Here is an 18,277-nt window from a genome sequence, read left to right as displayed (position 1 = left end):
CGTTTTGATAAAAGCATTTCCACTAAAATTACAATCATCGGATGTAATAAAGTCAGGTGGAAATGATTGCAAACCATGACTGCGCATATTAAATGCATCCCGCAACATACCTTCAATGTCATCTTCTTTAACAGACTGATGGTAAGCACTATGAGGATAAGTCGGATTAATCGTTGAAGAAGTTCTACTAGGTGTGCACTCTCCATGGAAAATCCATTTTTTATACCCCCGAATAAACCCATCAACAATTAGATATTCGTAGACAACTTCACGAAAATGCCAATTGATGTTGCCACACTTCTTACACGGGCAAAGAATCATATTCTATTGGCTTGCATTTTGAAATGTAAAATTTAGAAAAGTTTGTACTCCATTTCGATAGTCATTGCTTACCCTTAAAAAATTCATCCAAGACCAGTCTATTTCGTAGTTCTTGAAGTCTAAAGTTGATAATAAATTACACGAGTAAGTTGTTTATTTATAAGTGTAATTAAGTTATGTAAGTTATGATATGATATATATTTATGTATTATGTAAGTTATGTGAGTTATGTAAGTTATGATATGATATATATAAGTTATTAAGTTATGTATGTTATGTGAATTATGGAAGTTATGATATGATATATATAAGTTAAAATAGTCCCAACTACAAAGATCCCAAATTCAAATGTAAATTTAAAAAACGAAAAAAATAAAAAATTAATTAACCTTCTGGTTATCTAGGCTTTCTGTGTAATGATTTAGTGTATGAAAGCTACCAAATTTGCCAATTGAGCATGTAACACTCCTAACCCGTATACGTCGATAAATTAGGGTTACGAAGCGTTACCAGATAAAACGTAACTTAACACAAACATTCAGTAGAATTCAAGAATTTTACATTTATATTAAATTAGTCAAATATGAAGTAAGTATAATTATAAATTTTACTTTAACCTTTTATAACAAAACATAACATTTCGATTCGGTTAAACCGTAAGAAAAATAAGCTAGTTTCATATGGTCATTAATTATATATATACGATACATTAAAGTACGACTCCCAAAATTTTATTTAGCCTATACATGCCATAAGCTAAAATTTAAACGTTTTAATACCGAGATAGTAGATAGAGTGATGATCTTCGCTAACGATCCCGAGTCTCAGTAGCTTGGTTTTAACTATAAAACAAATGGACAAAAGCGATCAAAGTAAGCTTTTATAGCTTAGTAAGTTTATAGCATATCTAAAATACATATAAACGAACATATGTATAAACATTATATGCTTATAATCAAGTTCTGAGACATAATCATTAATTGCATATACTAATTTCTAATATACTTATCATTTGCATTTCATCGAATCCATATCTATGATTTTTCAAATACATAAGTCAAAAACTTTATATTTTTACTTATCAACTACATGAACCAAATGCACATTTATACTTCTAATCCACATGTGTCGAATGCATACATGTATATTCAACAATTTTCATAACAACCAATATATGTGCCTATTCACTAAACACATAGATCCAAACATTTATATGCTCATCAAATACATATAAATAAATGTTCATATACTTATCCATTACATATAACCAAAATCATATATATATATATATCAAATGCATATAATCACTTAATTTAACAGATTCATAGGCACTTAGCACGCTAGGCTTATAGCTTTGATTCGGATCACCAAGCACTTAGCACTGCTAGGTTTATAACTGATTCGGATCACCAAGCACTTAGCACTGCTAGGTTTATAACTTTGATTAGGATCACCAAGACTTAGCACGCTGGGCGTATAGTCTGAATAATTTCACGGCAATAAATCCAATTGGTGCTGAGCTTTAACAAAAGAATCTCAATTCACGAAGTTGTATCTCATATTTGTATATAAAATCCACATAAAATTCAATTCAATATTCATAACTTATATCTTTAAAACATATGGATATATATAAATCCCAATCATCAAATCTAACTTAAATAATTCAATAATTCAACGAAACACATATATATATATATATATATATATATATATATATATACCTCATACTTTAGATTCCACTACTAATATCATAAGATTTAACTTATAATATACTATGTACTTTTAACATTTGAATTCCATATATACCTATATAATTTCATATACCTTTTCAATACAAGATCTTATACATGTACATATATACATATTGAATCTAACAAATATATATTACTCTATGCTTATATTGAAACAAGAACTTGTACTTTTATACATTATACACATACATATTCAAAATTAACACACATATATATAAATATAATTTCATACCTATACTCAATATAATTATTTATTCATATATATATACATGCTTATTCAATCCAACTTATACAAATATTTGATACATATATATATATCTTTATATATATCTATTCGAACATCATGTAAACATATAAAACAATTAACATTAACTAAATTAAAACTTTATTGACATATATACATACCTATGTTGAATACATCACATGCCTATAGTTCCATACCTAAATTATTTACAAAGACATTGATGTATATATATTTGTATATTCATACTCATTCGAACCTAACACATATATATACATAATTTTCATACTTCTCATTCGATTTATATACTTTTAATTTTAACTAAACATAAATACATTTGATATTCATACATGTAATATAAACTGATTTAATAAAATTAAATAGCTAATAAACTTACCTCGGATATCAACGGACACGATCGACTATTCAACTACTTTCGTTTTTCCCCAATCCAAATCCGTTTTCTTCGTTTATCGATCTAAACATATTCAAATTTAACCTTTTTATTCATCAAAATATTCAATTAAATCCAAAAATACATAAATGGGAAAATTATCATTTTGTCCCTAACATTTTACACTTTTTGCAATTTAGTCCTTTTTGCTCAAAACACAAAATACACAAAATTTGACTACACTCCTTTAGGGCCGAATATTCCTAGTATCTTTACAAGCCCACTTATTTCACATTTTAACCCCTCAAAAATTTATTTTTACAATTTAACCCTAATTACTCAAATTCATCAAAAATTCAAAGACAAAACATATTAATCTTTCACATATCTTTCATATTTCATCATAAACTATCACAAAGCTCAAGCATTCATCAATGGTGCATTTCAAAATCATCAACAATTCATAAAATTAAGGCATGGGTTTTAAAGTATTCAAAGCAACGATCTCAAAAACGTAAAAATTATCGAAAACCGAACAAAAACGAACCTTGAATTTAAGCTTGAATATGACCGAAACTTGACTAAGCTTTAATGGCTTTCTTCCTTCTTGGTTTCGGCTAAGAAAGATGATAATAATCTAATGTTTTTATGCTTTTAACTATCTTATATTATAATATTTGTTAATTACTAATTTAGCCTTATTTAAATAAATATAACTTATATATATAATAAGGTTAGTTTTGTCCTTAGCCATCCACTAACTATTTAGTGGTCTAATTGCATGTTTAAACCTTCCAAATAAAAAGAAAACAACAAATAGATACTTTAACCCCTAAATTTTTATTTTTACGCGATTAAGTCCTTTTTATTTAATCAGTTACTCAAATAACAAAATTGAAACACGAAAATCTCACACAATCAAATTCACACATAGTAAACTCCCAAAGTAATATTAAAATATTTTTTTGACTCAGATTTGTGGTCCCGAAACTACTATGTCCGATTAGGGTCGAAATCGGGCTGTCACAGAGCAGGAATTCCTCCAGCCAAATTGGAAGCACACTTGTTTTGCCAGCCAAATGCTAATCTGTAATAGCAGCACAAACTGTAACCACTAAAGACCTCAATAGCAATGTGAACAATTTCACATCAATAGCAGCGGATTGATGCTGCAAATAGCAGTAAGACGCTCTTGTAAAAAAGTCAAAACAGTAAGACATAGGGCCACCATTCAGATTTCAGATGATACAAATCACATAACTAAGGAAGAAGTTCATTTCAACACTAAATTGATAGCTGCTAATTGGTTACGATCCATTTCCGTTAGCATCAAGAAAACTGCAACATTGGGCACTACTAGTACTATACCTTAACTAGTGCTATATATCTCACCTAGGTTACCGACTAACCAAAAACCGAACCAAAAACCAGGAAAAGTTCAACCATCTTCACAAACATCATGCTTTGACATAACGTGTTCCCTTAAATTTCTAGTCAAAATACCATTGAAACACAGTTGACTATACAAAGTTAAATGTTGACTTTCATTAGGTATAGATAATAAGGGCAGTTCAAATGAAGCAATATAAAAGTACACCAGAATTTAAAAGTTTCACTAATAATTTATCCAAGTTACCTACATTAGGTATAATATAGCAGAAGAAAACAGTACATCCAATTCCAAGCCATTTGCAATACTAAATCCCCTACTTATCTAGTTTATTAAAAGAAAACACTAATCAAAGTCAACCTACCTATAAGAATCTAGCAATGTATTAGAATCAGATCACAAGTGCAATTAGAATGCGCATAACAAATTATACCACTGCCACCACTCAAATACTAAAGTAAACAATCATGATCAATCTCAAGGCTAACTTTTAATGTGATCAACAACTTTGGTGACTACTCTAATCAATTTAGAGATTACAGGTAGGTACTGTGACCACAAGGAAGCTGATTTATAAAATCCATTATTGAAAACCTCTCTCCAGTTTTGAAATTTTAAAGAAATTATGAAAGGGATGTACACATTCTAATGCTCTACTTAGTTGCATAAATAATTGCCTATAGTCAGAATTCCAAAATGTCACTAGTACCAGATAAATATCCTATTTATTACAAAAGTTCATGATCATCTATTCTCATAAAACAAGAACCCAAAAAAGTTTGATAAAGAAATCAAGTTTTATATTCACATTACAAATCCTGACATATTAAATTTTATATCAAAATTTTGTAAATCTAGCAAATAGTTTCAAAACAGATTTTCTATTGTTTTTAATTGATTGTTAAGATTTTATAAACTAAGGTATTCAATAGCAACTTTCGTTGTAAGAAAATAATAAAAAGAAAAACAAAAAAAGCATAAACAAAGAAGGAAAGCCCAGATCAGTCGAACTGAAACCCAATTCCATTTCAAAGATCAAACTCAATTTCAAAGGCATCTATTAATATGCCCAGATTAAGAGCAAAAGAGAAAAACACGAAAAGAGAAGGAAACATAAAACGTCAAAAGAACAAAAACCCATGTCTGCAGTCTGCCCAGATCAACAACAACCAAAGAAGAAAGACCCATTAACTGTACAAATAAAAACTAGGAAATGAAGAATAAACAAAACCCCATATCAATGCATGGAACGAGAATAGCCATATTTAAATAACAGAAGCAAAAATAATAAATCCATTTTTATAAAATGGTGAAATGTGGAATTTATATGTTTATAAATCCATTTTTATAAATTTATGATTTTCCCAAAGCAATTAAACATTAACGAAATCAGCAATGAAATAGAAAATGGCAAAAAGAACAAAAACCTATCCAATGGTTTGCCCAAATTAAGAGCAAAAGAAAAAAACCCATGTCTAAAGAAGGAAACATAAAACTTACTGATAAAGGTTGCAAACAAATATAGGAAAAAACATACCGATTGGTTGCAGCAGAGGAGTACGACGGCAACGCAGCAGAAGGAACAGTCAATGGTGATGCAGCAGATGGTCGGGTCGAGGAGGGTGATGTAGCAGATGAGGGAGATGCAACAGAGGAGGGCAATGCAACAGATGGGTTGGGATTTTGATTTGGGGAAATTTTTTAGGGGGAAAAATAAGGTATTTCGGGTATATTGGTTGGGATAAAATTGAGGAGAGCAAAACGAAGTTGCTTTGTTTAAAACAAAATGACCTTTGGCGGCGTTTTTCTCCTAGTGCCTCTAATGCTCGACCTTTTGCGGCGTTTTTCACCTAGCGCCGCTAATGCCACTAAAAACGCCACTAAAAACGACACCGTTTTGTTTAAAGTAAAATGATTTTTTGCGGCTTTTTAAAAAAACGCCACTATTGCTTACCTTTTGCGACATTTTTCTCATAAACGCCGCTAATGCCTTTAATGGTTGGAATAATTTGCGTAATAGAGCATAGTTTAGGTACAATCAGGGTAATAGAGTTAGTGTAGATAACAGTTGTGTCAAAAAAAAAACCTAGCTACCAACTTGAGAAAAAGAGTATAATTTAGATACTATTTTGTAATTTAAGCCTATAAAGAGACGAAGGGGTGAATGCAATCTCAAAATGATAAAATTGTTTTTGAAGGTTTTTTTTTCTTTAAAATTATAAATTAAAATTGAATATAATCATAAAATTACTTTTTAACCTTTCTAGAATCTATAATTTAATTTTGGTATCTTAAAATTTTAATAATTCTAATAATTATTTTAGAATTAGTTTTTTCAAAGTACAAAGATTAAATTCTAATTAATTAAAGTAAAAAAGCTTAACTATTTTAAACCCTAATCTATAATCCTAAACCCTAACCCCTAAATTATAAACCCAAAACCCAAAACCCAAAACCATAAACACTAAACCATAAACCTACACTCTAAACCATAAACACTAAACTCTTAACACTAAATCATAAACCCTAAATCTTAAACCCCAAACTATAAACCTACACCCTAAACCCTAAATATATATTACAAGGAACAAAAGTAATTAAAAAAAATCTTAAATACTAAACCCTAAACCTAAACCCCAAACTCTAAGCCATAAACCCTAAACTCAAAACTCTAATCCAAAAAAATAAACATTATATTATAAACCCTAAAACCTTAAACCATAGACATTAAACCTTAAATACTAAACCTTAAACCCTAAAATAAATTGATTTTTTACGGCATTTGTTAAAAAGCGCCGCTAATGCCAATAAAACTCAGCAAAAAACGACGTCATTTTGCCCAACTTTTTTGCGGAGTTTTTCAAAAAGCGCCACTAATGCTTGATCTATAGCGGCGTTTCTCAAAATGCGCCGCTAATTCTCGATCTATTGCGACATTTGTTAAAAAGCGCTGTTAATGCCACTAAAGCTAAAAAAACGAAGTCGTTTAGCTCAATTTTTTTACGTCGTGTTCCAAAAAGCACCACTAATGCTTGATCTATAGCGGTGTTTCTCAAAAAGTGCCGCTAATTCTCGATTTATTGCGGTGTTTGTTAAAATGTGCCGCTAATGAAACTAAAGGTAAAAAAAAGACTTTGTTTTGCTCAACTTTTTTGCGGCGTTTTCCAAAAAGCACCGCTAATGCTTGATCTATAGTCGTGTTATTCAGAAAGCACCGCTAATGCTCGAACTATTGCGGCATTTGTGAAAAAGTGCCGCTAATGCTCGATCTATTGCGGCGTTTGTGAAAAAGCGCCGCTGATGCCAATAAAGCTCACCAATAAACGAAGTTGTTTTGCTCAACTTTTTTTGCGGCATTTTTCGAGAAGCACCGGTAATGCTTGATCGATAGCGGTGTTTCTCAGATAGCACTGCTATTGCTTACCTATTGCGGTGTTTGTTAAAAAGCGCCGCTAATGCCCGATTTATTGCGGCATTTTTTATTCAAACGCCATAAGTGCCGCTAAAAACCTATTTTGCTGTAGTGAGAAGTCACCTATGTGAGAGTGAAGCAGGGCCACTTCAAGAAGATTATTGGGGCATAGTTCTCTAAGCTCTTGTAGAACCAAGAGGATGTTCATGGTCATATGAACATACCCCACGAGAACCAAAATCTTGCTAGGGAGGTATTTGTGTTAGGTATATCATCGTTTACACAAACAATAGAACAGTTCAAGGACATTGCGTCTATGGTAAGCTAGTAAAGTAAATATATTTTCACAAGGGAAATTCAAGGGTTAGTGCCTACCTATCCTATGCAAATATCGAATGTAGAATTTATCACCTCTTTGAGTCTTTGAATCTCGTTGATCCATCAATTTCATTCATGGGGGGATTGTTGGAAAATAATGGATATTTTGGAACTTTGAGGCATATTATTTTATTGATAAAATTGAAGGTTTGAATAATAAATTATGGATTTATATTCTATATAATATGCTCAAAATTGTTGAGTGATGAATGATAAATTGATGTTCAAATTAAGCAATAGTTCTGTCTCTTGATGAACAGATGTATCTCTTGGTGAACAGATTTATTGTTTTTGGTTTAATATTGCATCTTTTCATTCATTGTGTCTGTTCACTTATATCTATTAACTTTTCAACAAAACTCTTCATGAATCGGTCTAAATCTCTTCATTCATTTCCTCTCCTCTATATAAAGCCAAGTTAGGAGACCTCTAAAACACAACATAAAAAACCATCAATATAAAAAATTCCTTCTAAATTCATTCCTCCTGGTGATAAAAAAAAGGCAAGATTGTGTTTGATTGATCATTGTTGTTGTGCTACTACTATAATTGTTTGTTGTTGTATCTTGAGAGACAGACGTCCAATGTTACTCGGAGCACCGAAGAGAGGTCGAATCTGTCTTAAGGAAACTATTCATATAGACCTCAACAAAATTCTTCTTCTAATTTTCAACTCTGTCCGGTTACAGGTATTCTGTTGTGTTACTACTATTACATTGTATTGCATTATTATTGTTACTAATATATTAATACTACATACGATATTATATTTACTTACATATTCAAGTAACAATTAAAAATTAAACATAAAAGAATAAGTAAATAAAACTAAAAACATAACCAATACATATTTGCATTCTTCTTCGTGAGACAAAATAACAATAATAATATAACTTGACAATAAACAATATACTAAAGTGTAAACAAATAAAATTCAAGAGCTTTCACCAACTTGAATAGTAGGAATATAAGACCTAAAAATAATCTGTTTGATGATAAAGATATGTTAAAAAATTTTAAGATTATTTTATAACTTTTAAAAGTATATCTATAATTTGATTTTATTACTAAAAAGTAAATTTAGTGGATACTAAAAAATTATAGAAAAATTTAAAATAGAAAAAGAGCAAGCGCCATGTGTTAATCTATGTAATATGTATATATATGGCAAGTAAGCCTATAGTGTAATAGCAAAAAATCTTCTATTGAAATAAAGTTATTATAAATCTTGAGTTTTTTTTTTGAAAAAAAAAATAAATACCAAACTAATTACATAATGGTATTCTGAAAAAGAAAAAAACATTCTTATTCTTATCCAATTTCATTAATGTGCGTGTCATCGAATGAGGAGCATTGAACACTTGCAAATTATCTGTTCTGATCAAGGCTTGTTTTGCTAGACAGTCGTTAACTTGATTTTGATCTCTCGGAATGTACCGCAATATAACCACCGCTTTTTTTGAAATAAAATACTTTGGATATGCCTAATTAACGCTGAATTTGCCTTGGTAGAGGTATTTTCAAGTATAGCTTTAACAACTTCCAAACTATCAGATTATATGATGACTTCATGGTGACCCCTTCATTGAATTAGCCTGAGACCCTCCAAAATGCCCCAAAGTTCAGCATTAAAACTGTTGTAACAAAGTGGCTGATGCCCTTTGCAATTGGTCTAAAACAAACAATTGTAAAATGGATTTTAACATGGATTATCCTTCGGAGAACCATGATTTTGTTTTGAATGATGCCATTAATTGAAGTTTGACCCTCAGGTCTTTTATCAAAAAAAAAAAAAGAACATTTTCCAAGGTGACAATTGTATCCAAAGACCCAATCTCCATTAGCATCACAAACAACTCCTTCGGTGGCTGCATTTCCAGATCCTAGCTAATTGCACTGCCCCATCAGTGTTAAGAAAAATTGGGTCTTCAAAAAAAAAATTTCAACGGGAGGTTTAAAACTACCCTTAAAACATGCTCTCAAAGCTAAGAAGAGCTGATTCGCCCAACTTAAAGAAACTTGAACAATCTCTCTCGAGCTCCAAAATCGATAAATCTTGAGTTTAATCCATATACAATTTTTACCTCCTTTCTTATAAAAAAGTATATATTTATAAAATTTTAATTATAAATATTTTTATACTCAAAATCAGACATAAATAAACATAAAGATATTTTAAAAACGTTTATTATTTATTGGTTAGATTCAATCATTTAATTTATTCATTATATGTGATTGAAAATATAAAGAATAGAATAAGGATAAAACTTAATATATAAATCAGTATGTTATAACAATCAAATTATTATTAATCACAATAAAACTATATTTAAAAATACGCTTTAAATATTTTGAATTTCAAAGTTTTCTTACGTAATTTCTTTTATATAATATATATGTTTCAATTATAAAATCACAATCAGTTACGATCATAAGAATAGATGAAAGAATCAATGCAAAATTTGATAGTATTATTAATTACCATTTCACAAATATAATAGTTAATTGGTGAGATAGTTGCACCAAATATTCTACCACTCTTACTTTAAATTTTAAAACATTTTAATTATATCTTCAAACTATCGATATTATATCAATAAAGCTCTTTCGTTACTAAAAACATTAATTTAATTATTAAATGATATGTTTTGTGACATAATCAGAATGAAAAAAATAAAGAAAAATAAATACGGTAAAATTTTGGTTTTGAGGTTTTCAAATGAAACTATCGTTCACTTTTTTAGTTTTAATTTTAAAAGTTATCGACAATATTTTACATTTTTCTTTTATTATATCACATAAGATTTTACGTCTCATTTAATATAATTAAAATGTTTCAAAATTTAAAAATCGAGGAGGGTGATACTTTGAAAATATATGAAACAACTAATTGTTTTGACGTTTTTCTAAAGATTTATTCAAAATCATGATATTTTACTGTTGAAAATCTAAATCTTTCTAAAAGTGGAATAGTATAATCTGGATAAAGATATCTTAGATGGGTTTTATTTACTTTTTTAGTGCAGATTTCCATGAAAAATAGTAAAAAAGAACAATGGTTGGGAAGTCGTTGAAGTTAAGCATGGGATTACTCATGGGATTTGTGTGAGATTTGGCCCACATGTATCATCATTTCAACGTATGAATTTAATGAGCTAGAAAACCTCCTTTTCTTTTCATTTTTCCAAAAATGCTAAAGTGAAGGCACTCGAAGATTCAAGTGCCCCCAAGAAAACTCAAAGCACCATTCACGATGGATTGCAAAATCTGAAACAATGTGCAATCAATGTCCACTGCTGCTTAGACCGTACAACTTTTCGGGCAAAATATCAAAAAAATCCAATTTTTTTAAAAAATTTATTGAAATGGGCTCGGTATTTTATTATTTATCGGAATGGGCCCTTTTCCCCGAAATCCCGTCCACGTCGGTAGCGATGTCGAGTGCGTGCGAAATCCGGCTACTTGGTAGCGCTTTCTTGACATGGCAGCAAATCGCGTCCTCTGAAGCGCGATTTGTGTCCACGTCAGCAAAGCACACTGGCGTGGCCGCGATTTCCTCGCACGTACCCTCACATCGCGGTAACGTGGACACGATTTCGTCGTGTCTCCCACGTTAGGATTTTTAGGGTTTTTAGAGAAAAAAGTAAACAAATAAGGGATTAGGGTTAAGGGTTTCGTAATTAAATTAATTAAAATTTGTTCAAAATTGGATTACGTTTCGTGTTTATGGGTTTTTAAGATAAAATCAAAGCAGGATGATTTATGAGAAGGATTTTTGAAGTCACGCCCACGTGTACAAGCTTTTGCTACAGTAGGTCCTGGAAAAATAATTTTGACTTGACGTTTCTGAGCAAATAGTTTAAAAAACACTTCAAGCAGGATGCTTTGTGAGAAGAATTTGTGAAATCGCGCTCTCATGGACGCGCTTTTACTACAGTTGGTCCTGGAAGAAATAATTTCGAGTTGACGTTTTTGAGCAAATAGTTTAAAAAACGCTTCAAGCAGGATGCTTTATAAGAAGAATTTGTGAAGTCGCGCCCACGTGGACGCAGTTTTGCTACAGTAGGTCTTGAAAAAATAATTTTGAGTTGACGTTTCTGAGCAAATAGTATAAAACAACGCTGCAAGCAGCATGTTATTTGAGAAGAATTTGTGAAATCGCGCCCTCGTGGATGCGCTTTTGTTACAGTTGGTCCTGGAAAAATAATATCGACTTGACGTTTCTGAGAAAATAGTATAAAATTGCTTCTAGCACGATGCTTTATGAGAAGAATTTGTGAAATCGTGCCCACGTGGACGCGCTTTTGCTACAGTAACATGTTTGGGCTGATACTATAAATGAGGCAAAAAATGTTCTAAGATTGCATAAGTCACAGTAGAAACAATTTAGAGAGGCTAAGAAGGTTAGAGTTTCAAATATGAGTGAACGTATTAGTGCTGTTATTTACTACGATGGTGAGGTTTGCCATACCGAGAATGGTGTTGTTTTTTTGTCCGAGAATACGGTGCGACTGGTTTTTAACCAGAACATAGATTTGACAAAACTTCGTAAAAGAATTAGGCGTAAAATTTTCAGAACGACGCCAATGAAAGTTTTGTCTATTACGTATCGATTCTGTTCCTCTGTTGATCCGATGACATATGACTCGTTCGACATAAAATGTGCTCGTAGCTTGGAGGCAATGGTGCAAACTCATCTTGCTAGTGGATCATATTATATTGAGTTATATGTACAATTTACATCACCAAATGATGTACTTGCGACCGGTGTTCGAGATGTATACACGACCCCTAGCCGACATTCGGTTAGCGGGTTAGAAAATATGGAACAACCCATGTTTCGTAGCGGTGTTGAATGCACATCCCCCGCAAGACACTCTGTCGGTGGATGGGACATGTACGTCGGTGGCTCGATGTTTGATGCTGGAAATACGTACTGGAGAACGGCACCAAGTTCTAGTGGTTGGCAATCTACATCCAATTGGGGACGTTATGAAATGCCCAGAAGAAGGGATGATGTACTCCTTACGACGTCAATCGGTGAGGGAACCTCATACGCTGCAGATGATTGTGGGTTAGAAGATGACTCCGATATGGATCCACCTCGAGAGCCCAGGCCCGATGGTGCAGAAGTTGGCTTATTTTTTGAACTGGAGCCTATTCCAACAGAACCTGAAGATACTGAAAGGAGTTCAGATGAAGAAGAAAATCCACGATTCAGAGCATACTCACCTCCAACCCACATGCATAATGTTGATCTGTCTACAGATGATGCGTTAGAGTTTCCAGATCTACCACACCGGTTGCGTGATCGTACAAGTTCAGGGCTAGATTCGGGTGAATTTGAAGTTGGTAATCAGTTTACCAACAAGGATAGTTTTTTTGGTGTTTTGAAACAACATAGCATCAAAAACGTCGTTAACTACCACGTCGTTAAATCCAAATTTGATAAGTTTAAGGTGAAGTGTGCGGTGCAAGATGGCACATGTTCAAGGAAAATCTATGCTTCGTTAAGGAAAAAGACAGGGTTGTGGGAGATTAAAAAGTACAAAGGTCCACATACTTGTGCTGCAGGTACAGTATTGACGGTATCTGAATAATACTTTTATTATGTAATGTTGCATTATTTAATGTACTCCGTTTATAGGTGTTTCACAAGATCATCCGAAGATGGATTTAGCTATGTTAGCTAGCTTGATACTGCCCACGATAAAAGTATATCCCAGGACTTTAGTGCCAGTGTTAATTGCCAATATCCGTAGCCAAATGGGGTACACACCCTCTTACCGCAAGGCTTGGATAGCTAAGCAAAAGGCATTGGAGAATATGCATAGTGGGTGAGACACCTCATATAATGAAATATGGCAGTGGTGTCAAGTGTTAGATAGATACGTCTCAGGTGCCATCACAGACCTTGAAACGGAACATGCGTACTACAATGGCCGATTGCTACGTGGATACCAAGTGTTCAAACGCCTGTTTTGGACCCTTAAGCAATGCCGAGACGCATTTCCATACTGCAAGCCATTGGTACAAATTGACGGTACCTTTATGTTTGGTAGGTATAATCATCGGCTATTGCTTGCAGTGGTACAGGATGGCGGTGGGAGAATTCTTCCAATTGCATTTGCAATAACACCGGGGGAGTCGTCTGATGACTGAGATTTCTTTCTCTCTAGGTTAAGGAGGCATGTGTGCCCCCAACCTGATATCTATGTTATTTCAAATCGGGGCACCGGTATACTAGCTGCATTTGATCGACAGGGAAGCTTATGGCAGCGCATACGCCATCGATATTGCCTAAGACACGTTGCTTCCAACTACTACAGGTAATATCCAACTAAGAGCGAACGACGACAAGTGACCAACATGAGTATTTAGTTTATATCTGTGTTATTTTGTTTCTTAATTTGAATTAGTTTTATTGGTAGAAGTGGTATGTAATATTCGCTATGAACTTATATTGGCAGGGTATGAAATAAATAAAGATCGTTTTCACGAGATGTTGGCAACTTTACGTTCAATTAATGGAGAAGGGGCGGACTAACTTTGTAACATACGTTTCAAACAGTGGGCACAAGCATACGACGGCGGCCTACGATATGGCCATATGACGTCAAACCTGGCTGAATACATAAATTCTGTTATTAAAAGAACGCGCCATCTACCGATAACATCGGTTGTGCGAGAGACATATTTTCGTTTGGCGGCACTATTTCCAAAGCGAGCAGCAAGTTATGCAGGCCAAATGCAGGGAGGACATGTATGGTGCAGTAAGATAGTTCAAGAAATTAACAAGGCCAAGGCGCGTGCAAACACCATGCACATAGTGTGTCACAATCGAGACAACTTATGGTTTCGCGTGACAGAGTTTGACAGACAGCACCAAGGTGTTATTGGCGGGCAATATCGTGTACACTTGCGAAATAGGACTTGCGACTGTGGGATGTTTGATGCACTTCGTTATCCATACGCTCATGTTATTGCAGCTTGTCAGAATCTCTGTCTAGATCCGATGAGTTATGTGGACGAAGTGTACAAATTAGAAAGCATGCACAACGTCTAGAGACACATTTCCCTAGCGGTCTCAGATAAACGTAAGTGGTCGCTCATATCTCTTACTCTTTTTAAGCTGTTACCGGATAGAGAATTGCGTCGTAAACCAAAGGGTTGACCTTGCTCGACTAGAATACGTAACAATATGGATATCCGAGAAGCAACCAGTCAACAAAAGTTGTGCGGATGGTGTAGGAAACCAGGCCATACAAGTCGATCATGCCCTAATCGCAATAGTTGAATGTAATTTTAAAAAGATTATATTTTTTCAATTATTAACTGATAATTGTATTAATTATTAGTAAAATTATCAAATTATTAATTGTTAGTACCAGTCAAAACATTTTTCCAAATCTAAAATTATGTGAATATAAAATTATTAACTGATAATTGTATTAATGTTAGTAAAATTATCAAATTATATTTAAGTTAAGGGTTAGGGTTTTAAGTTAAGGGTTTAGGGTTTTAAAGTTAAGAGTCTAAAGTTTTTAGGGTTTTTGGTTTTTAGGTTAAGGGTTAGGGTTTTAAGGTTAATGGTTTAAAGTTTTTAATTTAAGGGTTAGGGTTTTTAAGTTAAGGGTTTAGGGTTTTAAAGTTAAGGGTCTAGGGTTTTAAAGTTAAGGTTTAGGGTTTTTAGGTTAATGGTTAGGGTTTTTAAAGTTTGAGGTTTTAAGGTTTTAAGGTTTAGGTTTTAAGGTTTTAAGGTTTTAGAGTTTTAAAGTTTTAGGGTTTAAGGTTTAAGGTTTTAAAGTTTAGGGTTTAGGGTTTAGGGTTTAAAGTTTAATGTTTTTAATTTAAGGGTTAGGGGTTTTAGGTTAAGGGTTTATCATTTTTAATTTAAGGGTTAGGGTTTTTAAGTTAAGGGTTTAGGGTTTTTAAGTTAAGGTTTAGGGTTTTTAGGTTAAGGGTTAGGGCTTTAAGGTTAAGGGTTTGGGTTTTTAGGTTAAGGGTTTAGTGTTTTAAATTTAAAGGTTAGGGTTTTTAAGTTAAGGGTTTAAGGTTTTTATGTTAAAGGTTAGTGTTTTTAGGGTTTAGAGTTTTTAAGTTAAGGGTTAGTGTTTTTAGGTTAAGGGTTTAGGGTTTTTAAATTAAAGGTCTAGGGTTTTAAAGTTAAGGGTTAAGGTTTTTAGGGGTTAAGGTTTTAGGTTAAGGGTTAGTGTTTTTAGGTTAAGGGTTAAGGGTTTTGGGTTTTTAATTTAAGGGTTAGGGTTTTAAAGTTAAGGGTTTAGGGTTTTAAGTTAAGGTTTAGGGTTTTCAGGTTAAGGGTTAGGATTTTTAGGTTAAGGGTTTAGGGTTTTTAATTTAAGGGTTAGGGTTTTTAATTTAAGGGTTTAGGGTTTTTAAGTTAAGGGTTTAGGGTTTTAAAGTTAACGTTTAGGGTTTTTAGGTTAAAGTTAGAGTTTTTAGGTTAAGGGTTAGGGTTTTTAATTTAAGGGTTTAAGGTTTTTTAAGTTAAGGGCTTAGTGTTTTAAAGTTATGGTTTAGGGTTTTCAGGTTAAGGGTTAGGGTTTTTAGATTAAGGTTTTAGGATTTTTTATGTTAAGAGTTTAAGGTTTAGGGTTTAAAGTTAAGGTTTAGGGTTTTATGTTAAGGGTTAGGGTTTTTAAGTTAAGGGTTTGGGGTTTTTAATAGAAAGGTTATGGTTTTTAATCTAAGGGTTTAAGGATTTTAGGTTAAAAGTTTAGGGTTTTAAAGTTATGGGTTAGGGTTTTTAATTTAAGGGTTTATGATTTTTTAGGTTTAAGGTTTAGGGTTTTAAAGTTAAAAGTTAGGGTTTTTAAGTTTAGGGTTTAGTGTTTTAAAGTTAAGAGTTAGGGTTTTTAGGTTAAGGGGTTAGTAGTTTTAAGTTAAGGGTTAGGGTTAGGGTTTTTAGGTTAAGGGTTTAAGGTTTGTCAATTAAATTATGCATTTAATTATAAATTATAAATTTATAATTTTTTAATAAGTTAAGGGTTTAGGGTTTTTAAGTAATAACTCAAAAAAATTTCTATTTTATTATATCAAAAAATATCAAAATATTCAAAATATTTTTACAAATAAATTTAAATACAAAAATCAATGTCTGTGCCCGCGGGATTCAGTGCCACATGGCGGCCGTCGATGGTTACGTACTGGATTCCTCCTTTGTCCAGCCTCTGGCGGCGGTTGTGGTTCTTTCGGCGGGGATTCTGGTTCTTCCAATAGGGCATCTGGTTGTCGGAGTTGGGACGATGAGCCACCTTGATAGAATTGTGAATGTGGAGGTGTTTGCATCACCAACGGCGACGGTGTTTGAAATCCCTACGGCGGTGGGGATTGGTAAAAAGAAGAGCTCCTCGACGGCCCCTCTTGCGATCCCTCATGCGTCGCTGGCCTATACATCGATGGTCCACTTGGCGTAACAGGAAATGGAACTGAACCGGGCCATTGGCTCCAACCTGCCGTAGGACTCGAAAAAGGAAACATATAAGGGTTAGGATACATAAAAGGGTTAGGAAATGCACCTGGCGTCATCTGAAAAGGCGGTTGCGTAGGTATCATTGGTTGAACTGCTGGGTCGGGTGACTGTGTCGGTGCTCTCGTTGGGCCGGGTGAATGTCTGGGTGTCGTTGAAGGGCCAGCGTCATCGTCCTGTCGTCTTGGATTTAAAAGACCGCGTCTTTCCCTTTGGACACGTAATTGTCGCTGCCTCTCCTCTGGCGATAGTAAATACGGCTTGCCATAGATCCTAAACCATGACATGTATTCCGGCACGCACGCTAACTCCGAAATGATGATCGGTTCCATACTACGTATATAGTCATACCGATCTTCCCACATTTGGACGTACTCGGACCAGAATCTCGGCCAATCCGTATTTTGTGGTGATTGTCAAACACTTCAGGTTCCACGGGAATCGGTTGTCTACATCTAAACTGCCGTAACACCCTGTCTGACTAGTGCATCTCCCAGGTCGCGTAGTTGATCAACGCGACTTTCGCCTGCCAAGCGTTTGGATTTTGTAAGAACTCTTCTGGAATTACTGCCCAAATTGCCGGATCCTTGTACGATGTCCATTGAAACTATATGAACATGATAAAAATATTAGTTATATACATAATACTAAATACTAAATACCAATCGACTAGCGAATGATGGAAATATCAATTTTATTTAATACTTACATGTGCTTCTGACTGTTGGTCTAATAGAAGCCATATATCTTCAAGAGAGGTAGGTAATCGAGCATGACTTGCCAGATGGTTCCACCTAATTAAATAAATTTTTAGCATACTTTTATTTTTAAAAATCTATATAATAATTGTAAAATCTAATATAAAATTTATCTCGTTATCAGTAGGAATGTATATGG

The 18,277-nt window shown here is 33.3% G+C and overlaps 1 long non-coding RNA gene across 2 annotated transcripts; it reads right to left on the bottom strand.

The window, feature by feature from the left end:
* Window positions 1-322: 322 nt before the first annotated feature.
* On the bottom strand, window positions 323-5,899 carry LOC105780276 (uncharacterized). 2 transcript variants are annotated; one of them, XR_001129240.2, is made up of 4 exons: window positions 5,638-5,899; window positions 3,258-3,797; window positions 2,714-2,794; window positions 323-1,163 (listed from the first exon to the last, which is right to left on the bottom strand). It is a non-coding gene; the product is annotated as an uncharacterized LOC105780276 (long non-coding RNA). The 2 variants fall into 2 exon arrangements; XR_008195322.1 differs by lacking the exon at window positions 323-1,163 and having other exon boundaries at window positions 2,257-2,794.
* Window positions 5,900-18,277: the final 12,378 nt, after the last annotated feature.

This window comes from Gossypium raimondii, chromosome 4, assembly GCF_025698545.1.
Source record: "Gossypium raimondii isolate GPD5lz chromosome 4, ASM2569854v1, whole genome shotgun sequence".
NCBI classification, from domain to species: Eukaryota; Viridiplantae; Streptophyta; class Magnoliopsida; order Malvales; family Malvaceae; genus Gossypium; species Gossypium raimondii.
Note: the sequence above shows the minus strand (reverse complement) of the source record. Positions and strands in the feature narration are given on the sequence as shown.